General features: G+C 32.9%; 1 long non-coding RNA gene across 1 annotated transcript in view; it reads right to left on the bottom strand.

Annotated features, from left to right (window-relative positions):
* Positions 1–1,773: 1,773 nt before the first annotated feature.
* LOC109386002 (uncharacterized) overlaps positions 1,774–5,406 on the bottom strand; it is a 34,382-nt gene continuing 30,749 nt past the window's right edge. Inside the window, exon 5 of the long non-coding RNA XR_002124709.1 lies at positions 1,774–4,278. This is a non-coding gene — a long non-coding RNA (uncharacterized LOC109386002). The remainder of the gene's footprint in view (positions 4,279–5,406) is intronic.

Raw genomic sequence — 5,406 nt, forward strand, 5'->3', positions numbered from 1 at the left:
TATTTGGTTTCACCACATTCTACCTTATATCATAGCTGAATATAGCACTTATTACTTGTTACACATATTTGGGACATGGCAAATAATATCAGGTCTTCTTTTCTTTGTGTGGGTATTTCCTGAATTTCTAATAAGGCTACATAAAACTTCAGAAAATAGTAATTCTCTATTTTCTCATTACTTAACATAGTATTGTACATACATAAATGTTAGATTATTAAAAAAATACTTGATGCTGGAATCAGGTAGATTTAGTGGTGGATTAAAATAAAGTCTAAAATATCTGCCCCTTCGTCCAGATGCAAGCCGCATTTAGAAATATCTGAACCTGTTTCTTTATTTCTATTTAACAACATCTTTTAAACTGAAACTAAATCATACATGTCCAAATGTGTGGATTTTCTGCATCCCGTATTCTGTAATTTTCTTGTCCAATGACTAATAAAAGCATTTTCACACATTGGGTTAGTTCGTGGCTATCCTTACTTATATCCCTATCCATCTTCAATCCTCTTTCTCCTCTCCCAATTCTAAGCTTTCTGTAAGCACTCTTCTGTATAGCAGAAAAAATCCTTAATGTATATAACCCTAATATTGATTTTGAATATTTAAGAACATTTACTCATCTAACATATAGACAACTTGGGATACTGAAATTCTCACTCAGTCACAGGAAGTATCATTTATTTTTCCATGTATTGTAAAATACATGCAACACTAACCCAAATATATACCGACTCATACGCACAGAGGCAACTCATTTTAACATAATTTCTTATGCTTCCTAGAAAATTCGTACCTTCAATTTGAGTGGCTATTGCTTAAGAAATACTCCTCTAAATATTTCATTTACTATCTAGATGCTTTCACTGTTTCTTATATTGCTTAGGTTTATATTTTTAGAATATATGTTCAAGAGGCATTGAAAAGATCAAAGCATTTGATGCACAACAAATTGCCTTTAATAGTTTCTAGGAATCAGATATTTGTACACTAAAAATAGAAATATTAAATAAAAATGTTACAAATAACAAATTTGCTTTATAAAAATCACAAATAATGGAATAAAAAGTGATATCTCTTTACTGTGTTTAATCTATAAGATAGAAAAACAAACCACAGTTTTCACTAAATTAAAATAAGCAGCAGCATATGCAGAAGATTTATAATTAGTGGACTGTTTCATTTAGCATTAATTTTAAAAATATTTATTGAACACCTACTTTATGCCAAACATTATGCAGTAAAGGATGATTGTTTTCTTAGCAACAAACAATTTCAGTTTAATTTTAAAGTGAATACTTTGTGGGGAAATGTAATCAATAATTTGTCTCTCAACCTCAGAACAATTAAATTGTCCCTGTTTTCAAATACCCAATTGGAGCGTTTCCAACTTTCCTATGTCTCTATTGTATAATGAATAATGTTTCCAGCTCACTAAAGTTGCTGCTAATCAAACATTAAAAAGAGAATCTTTATATTTTCAGATATGCTTTGCAAAGAAGCCCTCCCAAAATATGCACAGGGGAATTATAAGTTCATTAGTATACAGGATTTTAAATCTTAGATTCATGGTTCATTATGTTACCTTAGAGATAAAAACACAATTTTACACTTATATGACAGTGAAAAGAATTAGAATTAACATCTGATTATGAGTTTTAATTTTTAAAATTAATCTACAGGCATCTCTAATTTAAATACCTCAAATCAAAAACTACCTCTAATAGTTTATTACAAACAACATTTAAAACTGAAATTAGATCCATTTAGAGTAATGTTTTTGAAAAACATACAGTATTTTCAGATTTTAAAAGAATTTCAATCTTTTATAGTGTAGATTCTCATGTAGACAAACATAAAAATATATGCAGACTTTGTATTTTAGAAATATTTGCCACAATTCTTATTTGACTCATTCTTTATTCAGTTAAAGTTTGTGGCTACCTATTTCAAGGGAATAGATTGCCTGTAATCCAGTGACATGATGTAACACTCTTAATCATGGAAGCACATATCATACCAATTCTGGCCATAGGAAATGTATCATGTTGTTACTACATGTCACTAAAGTCTAAATTAGCTTTGAGACCAATCCAGGAAATTTAGCTAAATACTAAACCGCCTACAAAACTTTTACCAAATTTGGAAAGTTTTCCACTGATTTCTACAATGTTGTATAGGTTAGGATAGCCAGGTTGTGTGTTAGAAGAAATCCTAACCCAGCTCATCCTCCTAGGAATATAAATTTTCTGCCATAAATGGATACTAAACATAAGGACTTTCCATTGAGTAGCATTTGTATACAAACAAATTATTTTGTTACAAAGCTTATAAGGGTAATACATTCCAACAAGGTATTTGTCTCTAGTTCCTGTGATACTCTCTATGCAATTAGTAATACAAACAACAGTATGAAGTATGGTATAGGCTACCCTAAGAGAGATTTTGGACTAAACTAAGAATCGAAGAGGATTTTTTCTTTTATTTTTCATCCTGACTTAGTTATTCTTTTGGTAACTTGCTAACGATTTATTTTTTGAATATCTGTCACATCACAAGAAGACACATTCACGTGTATTTCAGAGACATTTAAATGTGTAAGAAAATACTCTGCTGTTTAATATCCAGTCAAAATATGACCATTTTGTCTAGAATAAGAGACTGAAATAGAAAAACAGGAATATGCATATACATGCACAATAACATTGTTAAGAAAAGTCAATATAAACAAAATTGTTCCAGGATGCCAAAGGTTGTTCCTAAAAAAACCTTTACATCTCTTTATTTAAAGTATCATGAAACATCCTAAGGTGATCATCAAAGTTACTTAACTAAAGAACTGACTTTTTGAAATCTTAAGAGATATGGTAGTCTTTCTAATTTGTTGTTATATGACATTATATGAAAGTGTTTGATTCAATTGCAGAAGTACTTATTGGCATTTATTGCAATTATTTTATATTTCTTTTTTTAAAAAAAAACTCATTTGAGAATACTAGAGAAAGCTGCTGAAAACATTGCATGTCTGTTCTACTTCATGATTTTGTCAGATCGCTCCCTCTTCTACCTTGTCTTGGGAATTGCTGCCAAATTCGTAAGTCTAAAACATGGTGTAATCATGTAATTTCCTTGCTCAGTTACCTTTGAATAAGTTCTTTAAAGTCTTCTTCACCCATCCAGTGTGATCCTAAACCAACTCTTTATGTGCCCTTCTAACATGGCAGCTTCCGCTCTGCCGCTATGTCTCTGACAACGTCAAACCTCATTTAGAATGTCTGTCTTGTTCCTCTGTGCCTGGCTCACTCCAACTCCTTCCTATCAGTTCCTGAAAGCCAAGTGGCATGCGTCTTTCTTAAATCACTCAGGCAGGTCCAAATATCTCCCTTGCCTGAATTACTGCAATAATTGGACATTATACCTTGAAGGTCTGCATGTGATAATACAGGCAAAATCCAGTAAGCTAATATGTTCCAAAGTTCATTTATAAATTACCTATGAGAAATTGAAAGTTCATTCACCCACAAAGTGCTCAATATAATTGATATTCCATGCTGTATTTTGAATCATCTAAAGTGTAGCTGACATATATTACTAACAAAAATGTAATTTCCGAAATTTTCAGTGGAAAGATGTATACTATATTCCAGCTCAAAAGCTAAAAGTCAATTATATGAGGTATCTAAAATGGCCAGGTTCATAAAATCACAGTGGAATGGTGGTTGTCAGGGGCTGGTGGGGAAGGGAAAGTGGGGAGTTGTTAATTGATAGGTCTAAAGTTTCTTAACTGCAGCATGAGTTAAGTTCTAGAGACCTGTTGTATAGTACTGCACCTATAGTCAACAGCAATGTACTGTACACTTAATTTGTTAAGAGAGTGTTAAGTGTTCTTACCACAATAAGATAAAATGTAAAACAAAACTGGAAGTTAAACATGCATCACTCCAGCATGTATTTTTTATACTTCGTTGGCAACTATGCAGTGCTAGATATGTAGGAGGTGCAATTTCTGGTTATTTCTTGCTTTAAAACTAAACACACCAAAACTTACTGGTTTGAATCCACTATTTTATTTTCTTACAAGTTTGGACTCTGGCCTGGCTCAGCTTCTGATTCTTCTGCTAGCCCTCAGCTGGCAAGTCAGCTGTGGGCAGTGCGGACATGGAGGGTGCTAAGCGTCTCTTTCCGTGTCGTCTCAGGGCCTCCCACTCTCCTTGATGCTTCTTCACATTGTGTTTCTAGAGGCATAGCTGAACTTCTTATCCGAACTCAAGGTTCCTATGAGTGCAAAGTGGAAGTTGCCAGACTTTTGAAGGCTTAGGCCTGCAACTGTCACCTTAGACATATTATTTTAGTTAAGTACATCATTGCTTCAGCTCAGATTCAAGGAGAGGGAATTGCACAAGGGAAAGAAAACCAGGAGACTGATTCATCGGGGCCACCAATGGAACAGAACCACATGGCTTAATCACTGCTTATTAAGTCGACTGCTAGTAATATAGAACAATGTATTCAAGTCTGTAATCACTAGGGGTAAAATGAATTTAGCATTTTGGCAGCATGCAAAATTTCTAGTATGTTGGAAATTAAATACTTTAGTTTGTGCCTCTATTATTCTTTTGACAAAGTTCCACTTCCTCACAACTTAAGCTGTAATTTCTACCAATGGGAGCTAAATTGAAAAGTTTTTACTTTTCTCTGTGCTAATTCCTGGTTTACAACGTTGAATACATTAGCAAAATACTAAGCCCTCTAAAATAATATATCACACGGTTTGAATAAAGTTGCAAAGCACTGGATTTTTTTTTCTACCCAAATATTTAATTTGAAGTTGGCTTCAATTTCATAATTTGGAGCGTCTTCAGAAACCAATTTATTAGCATCATGTAGAAAAAAATAACTAATCAAAGTATCCCAAATAATAAGCTTGCCAGGTAAATATTTAAAGACATCACAATTACTTGTAATGTTTTAACCACAATGCAAATATTAGTTCTAACAGTTTATAATGAATAACTCCAGAGTAAAGTGGGAACTTGAACTTCCCTCTTCAAATTCCACCCTCTCCTCATATCTATGAGAAAAAAAAATGTTAGTTACCATCTTTTGATTGCAAAAACCAGACACTCAGGTAATCCAAATGTTAGATAATCACAATGAAGATACAAATATAAATAAGAAAAACAAGAATCTTAAGGGACTCAGGGCTTGTCATATAGAAATTATAACATAAACAGGTCCCAGAGATGACTTAAGACTCAGGACAATTCGAGGAAGGAGATCTTACCTCTCAGTCCCAGAAAGTTGTCTGTTAACCACTGTATCCTTTCCAAACTGGCTTTTATCACTCGCAAATTTCAAACTCTATACTTTACTTTTTTATCTTTGGGTTTCTGCTGAGTCATA

Source organism: Hipposideros armiger, unplaced genomic scaffold (genome assembly GCF_001890085.2).
Source record: "Hipposideros armiger isolate ML-2016 unplaced genomic scaffold, ASM189008v1 scaffold_127, whole genome shotgun sequence".
Taxonomy (NCBI): domain Eukaryota; kingdom Metazoa; phylum Chordata; class Mammalia; order Chiroptera; family Hipposideridae; genus Hipposideros; species Hipposideros armiger.